Source organism: Macaca nemestrina, chromosome X (assembly GCF_043159975.1).
Source record: "Macaca nemestrina isolate mMacNem1 chromosome X, mMacNem.hap1, whole genome shotgun sequence".
NCBI lineage: Eukaryota > Metazoa > Chordata > Mammalia > Primates > Cercopithecidae > Macaca > Macaca nemestrina.
In genome coordinates this window covers 78,947,762-78,963,607 of record NC_092145.1, presented here as the reverse complement: position 1 = coordinate 78,963,607, position 15,846 = coordinate 78,947,762, and positions in this window count along the sequence as shown.

Genomic DNA, 15,846 nt, shown 5'->3' with positions numbered 1-15,846 from the left:
ATGAGAAAATATTATGAATTCCTCTATGCACATAAACCAGAAAATCTATAAGAAATGGATAAATTCCTGGACACATACACCCTCCCAAGACTTAGCCAGGAAGAAATTGGGTCCTTAAACAAATCCATAATGAGTCCTGAAATTGAGGCAGTAATAAATAGTCTACAAACCAAAAAAAGCTCAGGACCAGACAGATTCACAGCTGAATTCTACCAGGTGTACAAAGAAGAGCTAGTACCATTCCTGCTGAAACTATTCAAAAAAATGGAAAAGGAAGGACTCCTCCCTAACTCATGCTATGGGGCCTCCCTAACTGATGTTATTGGTCTGAAAACTTCAGACCAATATTCAGCATCATCCTGATGCCAAAACCTGTAAGGGATACAACAAAAAAATAAAACTTCAGAACAGTATTTTTTATGAACATACTGTTCATAAAAATTCTCAATAAACTATGTATTGAAAAAACATACCTCAAAATAATAAGAGCCATTTATTGCAAACCCATAGGCAATATCATACTGAATGGGCAAAAGCTGGAAATATTCCCCTTGAAAGCCAGCACAAGACAAGGATGCTGTTTCTCACCACTCCTATTCAACATAATATTGGAAGTCCTGGCCAGCGCAATCAGGCAAGAGAAAGAAATAAGGGACATTCAAAATAGGAAGGGAGGAAGTCAAACTATCCCTTTTTGCAGATGACATGATCCTATATCTAGAAAATTCTATCATCTCAGCCCAAAAGCTTCTTAAGTTGAAAAATGACTTCAGCAAAGTCTCAGGATACAAAATCAATGTGCAAAAATCACTAACATTCCTATACACCAACAAGAGTCAAGCTGAGAGCCAAATCAAGAGTGAACTTTCAGTCACTATTGTCACAAAAAAGAATAAAATACCTAGCAATACAGCTTACTAGGGAGGTGAAAGATCTCTGCAAGGAGAACTACAAACCACTGCTCAAAGAAATCAGAGATGACACAAATGAATGAAAAATATTTCATTCTTTCGTGGATAGGAAGAATCATTGTCTCTAAAATGGCCATATTGACCAAAGCAATTTATAGATTCACTGCTATTCCTATTTTTTAAAGCCATTGAGATTCTTCACAGAGCTAGAAAAACTATTTTAAAAATCACATGAACAGAGCTAGAAAAAATACTATTTTAAAAATCACATGGAAAGAAAAAGAGCACAACTGGTTAAGGAAATTTTAAGCAGAAAGAACAAAGCCTGAGGCATTACACCACTTGAATTTAAACTAGTCTACAGGGTTACAGTAACCAAAACAGCATGGTACTGGCACAAAAATAGACACATAGGCCAATGGAACAGAATAGAGAATCCAGAAATAAGACCACACCCCTACAACTACCTGATCTTTGACAAACTTGACAAAAACAAGCAATGGGGAAAGGATTCCCTATTCAATAAATAATGCTGGAATAACTGGCTAGGTGGATGCAGATGATTGAAACTGGACTCCTTTACATTATATACAAAATTAACTCAAGATGTATTAAAAATACTTAAATATAAAACTGAAAACAAGAAAAATCTTGAAAGTCAACATAGGCAATGTCATTTGGGGCATAGGCACGGGCAAATAATTCATGACAAAAATGACAAAATAAATTACAACCAAAGCAAAAATTGACAAATGGGAACTAATTAAATGAATGAGCTTCTGCACAGCAAAATAAACTATCAGCAGAATAAACAGACAACCGAAAGAATGGGAGAAAATGTTTGCAAACTATGCATCTGATAAAGATCTGCTATTCAGCATCTATAAGGAACTTAAATAAATTTACAAGTAAAAAACAAACTCATTAAAAAGTGGGCAAAGAACATGAACAGGCAGTTTTCAAGACAAGACATACATGTGGACAAAAACTGTATGAAGGAAAGCTCAACATCACTGATCATTAGATTAATGCAAGTCATAACCACAATGAGATACCATGTCACACCAGTTAGAATGTCTATTATTAAAAAGTCAAAAATAATCAATGCTGGTGAGGTTGTGCAAAAAAAGGGAATGCTGATACACTTTTGCTAAGAGTGTACATTCATTCAACCATTGTGGGTGACAGTTTGGTTATTCCTCAAAGACCTAAAGACAGAAATACTACTTGATCCAGCAATCCCATTACTGGGTGTATACCCAAAGAGACATACATCATTCTATTATAAAGACACATGCATGCATATATATTATTGCAGTCACTATTCACAATAGTAAAGATATGGAATCAATCTAAATGACCATCAGTGATAGACTGGGTAAAGAAAATGTGGTACATATATACCATGGAATACTATGCAGCCATAAAAAAACCCAAAAATTACTTCCTTTGCAAGGACATGAATGGATTTGGAGGTCATTATCCCCAGTATACTAATGCTGGAGTAGAAAACCAAGTACCATGTGTTCTCACTTATAAGTGAGAGCTAAATGATGAGAACACATGGACACATAGAGGGGAACAATACACACTAGGGTCTATCAGAAGGTGAAGGTTGGTAGGAGGGAGATGATCAGGAAAACTAACTAATGGATACTAGGCTTAATACCTGAATGATGAAATAATCTGTACACCAAACCCCTGTGACCCAAGTTTATTGATGTAATAAGCCTGCATATCTATTCCTCAACTTAAAAATTAAAAATAAATATATAGAAAAAAAGAAGTCAGTCACAAAAGACAATATAATGCATGTCTCCTTTTATATGAAATGTCTAGAATAGAATAATTTATGGATATAGAAAGTATACTTATGGTTGCCTAGGTCTCAAGAAAGAAGTGAATGGGGAGTGACTGTTAATGGATATGGGTTTTATTTCTGTAATGACTAAAATGTTCTAAATAAGATTGTGATGATGGTTGTACCAGTCTGTAAGTACACTGATAACCATTGAATTATACACTTTAAATAGGCCAGTAATATAGTATGTGAATTATATCTCAATAAAGCAGTTAAAATACAAAAAAAAAAAAAGAATAAAAGATTATCATCTTCCTTTACACTGGCTATTGGCTTGCTGACTGGTCTTTTCAAATCCTGTTGATTCAAATGCAAATTTATATGCATCACTCTGGGTTTGCCCTAGGAAATATTTGCTACGACCTTAAAACTTTGTATATCTTCTGACCCTGAAGATATTGTCTAGTGGAAATTATTGTAAGGCAATAGTCGTTTATGAGAACAAAGTTTTTACTCTCATAATGTTTATCACAGTGATACCCTGCAAAATTATGAAAACATTAAAACATATCATTTCTGTTACAAGCAGAAATGATAGAACAGCTTTAAAATGTAAATATATGTCTCCATGAGAAGATAGCAGTAGCTTAGAAAACAATGTGGAGACAGGATTAATCACCTTCCAAGTAAAGATCCCCTGGGCCCTGAGTAATCAGCAACAATATCCAGGCAGTACAGTACTTTCCATGGGCCTTGGGTTAGACACAGAGATGTAATAGCTTCAGATTTGACCCAGCACATTCCCAGCTCTGGTGGCTATGCAGAAAAGACTCTTTCTGCTTGAGGAAATATGAGAAAAAAGTAAAGGGGACTTTGTATTGCAGCTTGGATACCAGCTTGGACACAATGAGGTAGAGCACCAAGAGGGCAATTGGGGTTTCACATACCAGGCACTGGTTTGTGGAAGGCATTTATGAAACTTCCCTTGTACAGAGAGTATCTCACTTCCTGGAAGAGAGGGTTCCAGTCCAGGCAGTACTCACCATGGTCCTGGGATGGTGATGGCCAGAGAGAGAAACTCCACTTCTCGTGAAAAGAGGATGGAAGGGTAGGAATGGCTTTCTCTTGTGGCTTGGGTGCCACCTCAGCCACAGTAAACCAGGGTACCAGGTCGATTCCTAAGATTGGGGATTTCAGGATCTGGCTCCTGGATGACAATTCTGGACCTGCCTGAGAATGAGAACTTGCCAACTTGTAGGGATGGACAGATGCCTGGCTGGCTTTGCTACCTGCTGATTATACAGCTCTAGAGATTTGAGCAGACATAAGTGGTAGGTAGATCATAGTTACCATGAGCCTTGAGAGAGAACCAGCACCTTGCTGGCTTCAGGTTTGAGCAAGCACAGTTCAAGTGATGGTGGCCACAGGGTTTCTAATGTCCCTCCTCCCCAAGCTCCAAGCAGCTCTGCAAGACAGAGACTCCATTTATTTGGAAGAAAGTAAGAAAAGAGAACAAGAGCCTTTGCCTTGTAATACAGAGAATTCCTTTTGATTGTACCCAAGACCACCAAGGTGATACATCTACTACTCTTCAAGAGTCACGGCATTACTGAGCTTGGTGTACCTCCTAATGCAGATATGGCTGCAGTGGCCAGAAACTTAGATTACAAAACCCAAGTCCTTTCAAATACCTGGAAAGACTTTCCAAGAAGAATGGGTACAATCAATTCCAGTCTGTAAAGACTAAAATGAATAGTCAACTCTTCAATGTCCAGACATCATGGAATATCCACATACATAAACATCAAGACTATCCTGGAAACATAGCCTTACCAAACAGACTAAATAAGACACCAGGGAGCAATCTTAGAGAGAGAGTGACAGACATGTGACCTCTTTGAAAGAGAATGAAAAATAATTGTTTTGAGGAAAATGAACAAAACTCAAGATATCACAGAGAAAGAATTCAAAATACTATCAGATAAATTTAACAAAAAGATTGAAATAAGTAAAAAGAATCAAGCAGAAAATCTGGAGCTGAAAAATACCATTGCAGTACTGAAGAATGAATCACTCTTTCTTACCAGCAAAACTGATCAATCAGAGGAAAGAAATGGTGAGCCTGGAGACAGGTTATTTGAAAATACACAGTCAGAGGAGACAAAAGAAAAGAGAATAAAAAAGAATGAAGCACACCTACAGGATCTAGAGAATAGCCTTAAAAGGGTAAACCCGTGGTATTGATCTTAAACAGGAGGTAGAGAAATAGATGGGGATAGAAAGTTCATTCAAAATGATGATAACAGAAGACTTCCCCAAACCACAGAAAGATATCAATATTTAAATAGAAGTACAAGCAGATTTAACCCAAAGAAGATTACCTCAAGGCAATTAATACTCAAACTCCCAAAAGTCAAAGGATCTTAATAGAAACAAGAGAAAAGAAACAAATAACATATAATGGAGCTCCAATATGTCAAGCAGCATATTTTTTAGCAGAAATTTTATAGGCCATGAGAGAATGACATGACATAACATAACATGTTTCAAGTGCTAAAGGAAAAAAAATCATGCATCATTGAATAATATATCTAGTAAAAATATTTAAAGAGTTTCCCAGACCAAAAAAAAAAAAAAAAAAAATAGCTAAAGGATTTCACCAACAGCAGAACTGTCCTACAATTCTACGGCTAAAAGGAGTTTTTCAGTCTGAAACAAAAGGATGTTAATGAGCAAGAACAAATCATCTGAAGGTACAGAACTCACTGATAATAGCAAGTAAACACAAAAGCAAGAATATTATAACACTATTATTGGTGTATAAATTACTGATATCTTGAGTAGAAAGACTAAAACTAAAGCAATAAAAAATAATCACCACAACTTTTCAAGACATAAACAGTTCAATAAGATATAAATAGGAACAAAAACTTAAGAAGTCCAAGAATGAAATTAAAAAGTGTAGTTGATATTGGTTATCTTTTTGCTTGTTTCTTTATGCACTCAGTTTTAAGTTGTAATTAGTTTAAAATACTGAGTTATAAGATAGTATTTGCAAGCCTCATGCTAACAGCAATGCACACACACACAAAAGCAAGAAATTGAAATACACCACCAGGGAAAATTATCCTCTAAAAGAAGACAAGAAGGAAAGAAAGAAAAGAGAGGATCACAAAACGACCAGAAAAAAAAAAATCAAAATTGCAGGAGTAAGACCTCACTTATCAATAATAACATTCAATGTAAATGGACTGAGCACTTCAATCAAAAGGCAAAGAGTAGGTGCATGGATTAAAAAAAAGAGAGACCTAAGAATCTGTTGCCTACAAGAAACAAACTTCACCTATAAAGACACCCATAGAGTGAATATAAAGGATGAAAAAAAGATATTCCATACCATTGGAAACCAAAAAAGAACAGGAGTAGCTATACATATATCACACAAAATAGATTTCAAGACAAAAACTGTAAAAAGAGATAAAGAATGTCATTACATAATGTTAAAGGGGTTGAGCCAGCAAAAGGATATTGTAAATATATATGCACTCAACACTGGAGAATCAAGATATATAAAGCAAACATTATTAGAGCTAAATGCAGAGATTGACTACAATATAATAAGAACAGGAGACTTTGACTTCCTCTTTCATCATTGGACAAATAATCTAGACAGAAAATCCACAAGGAAACATCAGGCTTAATCTGCACTATAGATCAAATGGACCAAATAGATGTTTACAGAACATTTTATCAAATGGCTGCAGATGCACATTCTTCTCCTCAGCACATGGATTATTTTCAAGGATAAATCGTATGTTAGGCTAAAAAACAAGTGTTAAAAATTAAAATTAAATTTTATATCAAGTATCATCTCTGACTTCAGAGATGAAACAAAACTAGAAATCAATAACTAGAGAAATTTGGAAACTATGCAAATACATGGAAATTTTAAAAATGTGTTTCTGAATGACCAGTGGATCAATAAAGAAATTAAAAAGGAAATAAAAAATTACTGAAACAAATGATAATGCAAATACAACATAACAAAACCTATGGGATACCACACATGCAGTATTAAGAGCGAAGATTGTAGCTATAAGTGCCTACATCAGAAAATTAGAAAAACTTCAAATAAGCAACCAAACGATCCATCTTAAAGAACTAGAAAAGCAAGAGCAGAGCAAATTCAAAATTCGTAGAAGGAAATAATAAAGATCAGAACAGAAATAAATAAAATGGAAACAAATAAAATAATACAAAAGATCAACAAAATGAAAAGTTTGTCTTTTGAAAACGTAAAAAAATTCTCAAACCTTTACCCTAAAAGAAGGAGAGAAAACCCAAATGAATAATATGAGAAATGAAAAAGGGGACATCACAACTGATACTGCAGAAATTCAAAGGATCATTAGAGGCTACTATGAGCAACTGTATGCCAATAAATTGGAAAACCTAGAAGTGGATAAATTTTTAGATAATACAACCTACCAAGATTGAACCTAGAAGAAATCCAAAACATGATCAGAGCAACAACAAGTAATGAGATCAAAGCCATAATCAGTGTCTCTCAGCAAAGAAAAGTCCCGGACCTGATAGCTTCGCTGCTGAAATTTGACATTTAAAGAAGAGCTAATACCAATCCTATTCAAACTATTCTGAAAAATAGGGGGATGAATACTTCCAAATGCACAGTACAAGGACAGTATTACCCTGATACCAAAACCAGACAAAGACACATCAAAAAAAGAAAACCACAGGCTAGTATTCTTGATGAACATTGACACAAAGATTCTCAATTACATACTAGCAAACCAAATTTAATGACATATTAATTATTCATCATAACCCTGTTGGATTTATCCAAGGGATATAAGGATGGCTTACCATATGCAAATCAATCACTGTGATATATCATGTCAACAGAATGAAATTTCAATTGATGCTGAAAAAATTTTATAAAATTGAACATCCCTTTATGATAAAAAAAAAAAACCTGAAAAACTGGGTACAGAGAGAACATACCTCAACACAATAAAAGACATATGTCACAGACACACAGCTAGTATCATACTGAGTAGGGAAAACCTGCCAGCTATGTTTTTCTAAGATCTAGAACATGACAATGATGCTCACTTTCATCATTGTTATTCAACATGGTACTGGAAGTCCTAGCTAGAGCAGGCAAGAAAAAGAAGTAAAGGGCATTTATATTGGAAAAGAAGAAGACAAAGTATGTTTGTTTGCAGTTGATATAATCTTATATTTGGAAAAGTGTAAAGATTCCACCAAATCTATTAGAACTAGTAAACAAAATTGCAGGATACAAAATCAACATACAAAAATCAGTAGCATTTCTATATGCCAGCAGTGAACAATCTGAAAAAGAAATCGAAAAGGCAATCTTATTTAAAATAGCCACAAATAAAATACCTAGAAATTAACTTAACCAAAGAAGTGATAAATCTTGGGAGAAAGATTTTACCTTACCTAGAGCTGAAACGGATTTAGGAAGCTTAGCAAAATATAAAAGTAGAAGAAGTAGTGTAAAGAGCCCTGTAGGCACTCCTGGTTTCCAGCTTGAGCTTGTGGAATTCATCCTTGTCTTTATCTCACAGGATTCCTTGGGGGTACAGCCACTGAAATTAAGGAAGGGCCACAGGGTGAAAGAAGCTTCTGGCTGAACTTTGTACTAATTTTGACCAAATGTGAATATTGTTGAGCAGAATCCAATGGGCAAAGGGGAAGTGCAAGCTTTTTCTTTCTTTCTTTCAAGGATACCAATAGGTCATAGTTTTGGTGTCTTTAGGTAATCCCATATTTCAGGGAGGCTTGTTTATACTTCTTTATTGTTTTTTCTTTATTTTGTTTTCAGAGAGCCAGCCTTTGAGCCTTGAGGTTCTTTCCTCATCTTGGTCAATTCTGCTGTTAATACTGTGATTGCATTGTGAAATTTTTGAAGTTAGTTTTTAAGTTTTATCATATCACTTTGATTATTTCTAAAAGTGGCCATATTGCCTTTCATCTCTTTTACCATTTTATTGTATTCTTTAGAAGCCTTGGATTGGGTTTTGACTTTATCCTGAATTTCAAGGATCTCCATTCCTATCCCTATTCTGAATTCTATTTCTGTCATTTCTGCCATTTCAGCCTGGTTAAGAACCATTCCTGGGGAACTAGTGCAGTGTTTTGAAGGGAAGAAGACACTGTGGCTTTCTTAGTTGCCAGACTTCTTGATCTGCTTTTTTTCTCATTTTTGTGGGCTGATGTTTCTTCAGTAATTGATGTTCCTGTTTCTTTGGAAAGCATTGGGTAGATTTTTTTGTCTTCTTTGATGTCCTTAGGGGTTTGGCTGTGGTAGATTCAGTCAACAGACTTTGTTTCTGGAAGATTTTAGGAGGCCAAGGCTCACCTCAGGACTCCTGGGCCTCATGTACTAACCCTGGGGGGCTGGTATTAGGTCCCCACCTTTGTTCTTTGGCTTCTTGATATTAGGAACCTGCTGTACTAGAGGGGTTGATGTATTCCAAGGCTGCTGGTTACAACACTCCAATGGGTGGTGCCAATCAAACACTTCATTTGGTGGTGGCAGTGGAATCTATGCTAATTCCCACATGCCAGCAGTGGTGGAATCACAGCATTGGCTGGATAAGGGGTCTGGAAGGCACAGGGTTGCCAGCTTCCATGTGGGCATTTATAGTAGCAGTGGTAGTGGCACAGTATGTAGGAGGGATGGGGCTGCTGATGTCCATTCATGCATTCATGTTGGTGGCAGTGTTGGTGTGGAAGCATGACACTGGCAGATAGGAAGCTAGTGCCCTCCATGCACGCATTCACACAAGCAGCAGTGGCAACACAGGGTGGAGGCCAGGGCTGCTGGTCTCTATGCACACATTCATGCAAGCAATGGCAGTGCAGCAGGAGTGGGCAGGGTGTGCTCACATCCAGAGTAGTGGCATAGTGGGGTGCACACATAAATGCATGCTGGCAGGGAAGGGAGTTGAGGTCAACCAGCATGCACATGCACTGACAAAGCAATGTCAGGGATAGCCGTGGGCAAATTTGTGCTATCAAAGGGGCACAGAGGAGGCCATAGTGGGGGGAATGTGTGGGTGGACTTGTGTGTACCAGTAGGAGCTGCTCTGCTGAAGCTCTGCAAAGGTCAGGCATGGTCTGTCAGTGCAGGAGCTGTGATGTGTGTCTCCAGGAGGCACTCCAGCTGGGCACCCAAGGCTGCACTGCAAGCATGTGCAGCCAGCCTGAGGCCCCAGCAAACAGGAGTTTCCTCAGGTTGGACCAGTCCTGACTCACAGGCAAGATCATCTTGCTCTGTTCAGATCCAATAGTTTCCCTAAGGCTAAAGTCTCCTAGGGGAGTAAAGGTGAACCTTGGGGGATAGACATCCCTGGCTGTACTCCACTGAAGATACTCACACCAAATCCTTTGGGTTCCACACTGGCTGGTCTTCTGCCTCTACCACTTCTCTAAGCAGCTCTGCCTGCCAGTACAAGTGTCCATGCAGATTATGGGGTCTCCTGCTGCCAGAATTCCAGAGATCCATGGCGTGGGTGGGTTGCTCTTCACCTGCTCAACTTACCTTTTCCCTGGGAGTGGTTGGTGGCCAGGAAAAACTCCCAGTGCATGGAAGTCCCTCGAAGGGTTCCCAGCTTCCTTTCTCTATAGCCCAGCATCTGCATCTTCCCTCCATCAGTTCTCATTGTCTTCCCTCCAAAGTTCTGCTTGGAGTGTGCCAGTCTTCCCAATGTCCTAGTCTCTTGGTGGCAGATATTTCTCTTGGCTGCATTGAGTGAGCCACCTTGCCTCTAACTTTTGGAAGACTTTTAACTAGATATTATCTCATTTTTGCTTTGGTTGTCTGTGCTTGTGAGGTACTACTCGAATCTTTGCCTAGTCCAGTGTCTTGGAGAATTTCTGTGATATTTTCTTGTAGTAGTTTTTTTTTTTTAAATTTATTTATTATTATTATACTTTAAGTTGTAGGGTACATGTGCATAACGTGCAGGTTTGTTTTTTTTGTTTGTTTGTTTTTTGTTTTTTGTTTTTTTTTTGAGACGGAGTCTCGCTCTGTCGCCCAGGCTGGAGTGCAGTGGCGCGATCTCGGCTCACTGCAAGCTCCCTCTCCCGGGTTCACGCCATTCTCCTGCCTCAGCCTCCCGAGTAGCTGGGACTACAGGCGCCCACAACCGCGCCCGGCTAATTTTTTGTATTTTTAATAGAGACGGGGTTTCATCGTGGTCTCGATCTCCTGACCTTGTGATCCGCCCACCTCGGCCTCCCAAAGTGCTGGGATTACAGGCGTGAGCCACCGCGCCCGGCCCGTGCAGGTTTGTTACATATGTATACTTGTGCCTTGTTGGTGTGCTGCACCCATCAACTCGTCATTTACATCAGCTATAACTCCCAATGCAATCCCTCCCCCTCCCCCTCCCCCCTCCCCATGATAGGCCCCAGTGTGTGATGTTCCCCTTCCTGAGTCCAAGTGATCTCATTGTTCAGTTCCCACCTATGAGTGAGAACATGCGGTGTTTGGTTTTCTGTTCTTGTGATAGTTTGCTAAGAATGATGGTTTCCAGCTGCATCCATGTCCCTACAAAGGACACAAACTCATCCTTTTTTATGGCTGCATAGTATTCCATGGTGTATATGTGCCACATTTTCTTAATCCAATCTGTCACTGATGGACATTTGGGTTGATTCCAAGACTTTGCTATTGTGAATAGTGCCGCAATAAACATACGTGTGCATGTGTCTTTATAGCAGCATAATTTATAATCCTTTGGGTATATACCCAGTAATGGGATGGCTGGGTCATATGGTACATCTACTTCTAGATCCTTGAGGAATCGCCATACTGTTTTCCATAATGGTTGAACTAGTTTACAATCCCACCAACAGTGTAAAAGTGTTCCTATTTCTCCACATCCTCTCCAGCACCTGTTGTTTCCTGACTTTTGAATGATCGCCATTCTAACTGGTGTGAGATGGTATCTCATTGTGGTTTTGATTTGCATTTCTCTGATGGCCAGTGATGATGAGCATTTTTTCATGTGTCTGTTGGCTGTATGAATGTCTTCTTTTGAGAAATGTCTGTTCATATCCTTTGCCCACTTTTTGATGGGGTTGTTTGTTTTTTTCTTGTAAATTTGTTTGAGTTCTTTGTCGGTTCTGGATATTAGCCCTTTGTCAGATGAGTAGATTGCAAAAATGTTCTCCCATTCTGTAGGTTGCCTGTTCACTCTGATGGTAGTTTCTTTTGCTGTGCAGAAGCTCTTTAGTTTAATGAGACCCCATTTGTCAATTTTGGCTTTTGCTGCTGTTGCTTTTGGTGTTTTAGACATGAAGTCTTTGCCCATGCCTATGTCCTGAATGGTACTACCTAGGTTTTCCTCTAGGGTTTTTATGGTATTAGGTCTAACATTTAAGTCTCTAATCCATCTTGAATTAATTTTCGTATAAGGAGTAAGGAAAGGATCCAGTTTCAGCTTTCTACTTATGGCTAGCCAATTTTCCCAGCACCATTTATTAAATAGGGAATCCTTTCCCCATTTCTTGTTTCTCTCAGGTTTGTCAAAGATCAGATGGCTGTAGATGTGTGGTATTATTTCTGAGGACTCTGTTCTGTTCCATTGGTCTATATCTCTGTTTTGGTACCAGTACCATGCTGTTTTGGTTACTGTAGCCTTGTAGTATAGTTTGAAGTCAGGTAGCGTGATGCCTCCTCCAGCTTTGTTCTTTTGACTTAGGATTGTCTTGGAGATGCGGGCTCTTTTTTGGTTCCATATGAACTTTAAAGCAGTTTTTTCCAATTCTGTGAAGAAACTCGTTGGTAGCTTGATGGGGATGGCATTGAATCTATAAATTACCTTGGGCAGTATGGCCATTTTCACGATATTGATTCTTCCTATCCATGAGCATGGTATGTTCTTCCATTTGTTTGTGTCCTCTTTGATTTCACTGAGCAGTGGTTTGTAGTTCTCCTTGAAGAGGTCCTTTGCATCCCTTGTCAGTTGGATTCCTAGGTATTTGATTCTCTTTGAAGCAATTGTGAATGGAAGTTCATTCCTGATTTGGCTCTCTGTTTGTCTGTTACTGGTGTATAAGAATGCTTGTGATTTTTGCACATTAATTTTGTATCCTGAGACTTTGCTGAAGTTGCTTATCAGCTTAAGGAGATTTTGGGCTGAGACAATGGGGTTTTCTAAATATACAATCATGTCATCTGCAAACAGGGACAATTTGACTTCTTCTTTTCCTAACTGAATACCCTTGATTTCTTTCTCTTGCCTGATTGCCCTAGCCAGAACTTCCAACACTATGTTGAATAGGAGTGGTGAGAGAGGGCATCCCTGTCTTGTGCCAGTTTTCAAAGGAAATTTTTCGGGTTTTTGCCCATTCAGTATATTGGCTGTGGGTTTGTCATAGATAACTCTTATTATTTTGAGGTACGTTCCATCAATACCGAATTTATTGAGCGTTTTTAGCATGAAGGGCTGTTGAATTTTGTCAAAAGCCTTTTCTGCATCTATTGAGATAATCATGTGGTTCTTGTCTTTGGTTCTGTTTATATGCTGGATTATGTTTATTGATTTGCGAATGTTGAACCCGCCTTGCATCCCAGGGATGAAGCCCACTTGATCATGGTGGATAAGCTTTTTGATGTGTTGCTGAATCCGGTTTGCCAGTACTTTATTGAGGATTTTTGCATCGATGTTCATCAGGGATATTGGTCTAAAATTCTCTTTTTTTGTTGTGTCTCTGCCAGGCTTTGGTATCAGGATGATGTTGGCCTCATAAAATGAGTTAGGGAGGATTCCCTCTTTTTCTATTGATTGGAATAGTTTCAGAAGGAATGGTACCAACTCCTCCTTGTACCTCTGGTAGAATTCAGCTGTGAATCCATCTGGTCCTGGACTTTTTTTGGTTGGTAGGCTATTAATTATTGCCTCAATTTCAGAGCCTGCTATTGGTCTATTCAGGGATTCAACTTCTTCCTGGTTTAGTCTTGGAAGAGTGTAAGTGTCCAGAAAATTATCCATTTCTTCTAGATTTTCCAGTTTATTTGCATAGAGGTGTTTATAGTATTCTCTGGTGGTAGTTTGTATTTCTGTGGGGTGGGTGGTGATATCCCCTTTATCATTTTTAATTGCGTCGATTTGATTCTTCTCTCTTTTCTTCTTTATTAGTCTGGCTAGTGGTCTGTCAATTTTGTTGATCTTTTCAAAAAACCAACTCCTGGATTCATTGATTTTTTGGAGGGTTTTTTGTGTGTCTATCTCCTTCAGTTCTGCTCTGATCTTAGTTATTTCTTGCCTTCTGCTAGCTTTTGAATGTGTTTGCTCTTGCTTCTCTAGTTCTTTTAATTGCGATGTTAAGAGTGTCAATTTTAGATCTTTCCTGCTTTCTCTTGTGGGCATTTAGTGCTATAAATTTCCCTCTACACACTGCTTTAAATGTGTCCCAGAGATTCTGGTATGTTGTATCTTTGTTCTCATTGGTTTCAAAGAACATCTTTATTTCTGCCTTCATTTTGTTATGTACCCAGTAGTCATTTAGGAGCAGGTTGTTCAGTTTCCATGTAGTTGAGCGGTTTTGATTGAGTTTCTTAGTCCTGAGTTCTAGTTTGATTGCACTGTGGTCTGAGAGACAGTTTGTTATAATTCCTGTTCTTGTACATTTGCTGAGGAGTTCTTTACTTCCAATTACGTGGTCGATTTTGGAGTAAGTATGATGTGGTGCTGAGAAGAATGTATATTCTGTTGATTTGGGGTGGAGAGTTCTATAGATGTCTATTAGGTCTGCTTGCTGCAGAGATGAGTTCAATTCCTGGATATCCTTGTTAACTTTCTGTCTCGTTCATCTGTCTAATGTTGACAGTGGAGTGTTGAAGTCTCCCATTATTATTGTATGGGAGTCTAAGTCTCTTTGTAAGTCTCTAAGGACTTGCTTTATGAATCTGGGTGCTCCCGTATTGGGTGCATATATATTTAGGATAGTTAGCTCTTCCTGTTGAATTGATCCCTTTACCATTATGTAATGGCCTTCTTTGTCTCTTTTGAACTTTGATGGTTTAAAGTCTGTTTTATCAGAGACTAGTATTGCAACCCCCACTTTTTTTTGTTCTCCATTTGCTTGGTAAATCTTCCTCCATCCCTTTATTTTGAGCCTATGTATGTCTCTGTGTGTGAGATGGGTCTCCTGAATACAGCAGACTGATGGGTCTTGACTCTTTATCCAGTTTGCCAGTCTGTGTCTTTTAATTGGAGCATTTAGTCCATTTACATTTAAGGTTAAGATTGTTATGTGTGAACTTGATCCTGCCATTATGATATTAACTGGTTATTTTGCTCGTTAGTTGATGCAGTTTCTTCCTTGCCTCGATGGTCTTTACATTTTGGCATGTTTTTGCAATGGCTGGTACCGGTTGTTCCTTTCCATGTTTAGTGCTTCCTTCAGGATCTCTTGTAAGGCAGGCCTAGTGGTGACAAAATCTCTAAGCATTTGCTTATCTGTAAAGGATTTTATTTCTCCTTCACTTATGAAACTTAGTTTGGCTGGATATGAAATTCTGGGTTTAAAATTCTTTTCTTTAAGAATGTTGAATATTGGCCCCCACTCTCTTCTGGCTTGTAGAGTTTCTGCCGAGAGATCTGCTGTTAGTCTGATGGGCTTCCCTTTGTGGGTAACCCGACCTTTCTCTCTGGCTGCCCTTAAGATTTTTTCCTTCATTTCAACTTTGGTGAATCTGGCAATTATGTGTCTTGGAGTTGCTCTTCTCGAGGAGTATCTTTGTGGCGTTCTCTGTATTTCCTGGATTTGAATGTTGGCCTGCCCTACTAGGTTGGGGAAGTTCTCCTGGATGATATCCTGAAGAGTGTTTTCCAACTTGGTTCCATTTTCCCCCTCACTTTCAGGCACCCCAATCAGACGTAGATTTGGTCTTTTTACATAATCCCATACTTCTTGCAGGCTTTGTTCATTTCTTTTTCTTCTTTGTTCTTTTGGTTTCTCTTCTCGCTTCATTTCATTCATTAGATCCTCAATCGCTGATACTCTTTCTTCCAGTTGATCGAGTCGGTTACTGAAGCTTGTGCATTTGTCACGTATTTCTCGTGTCAT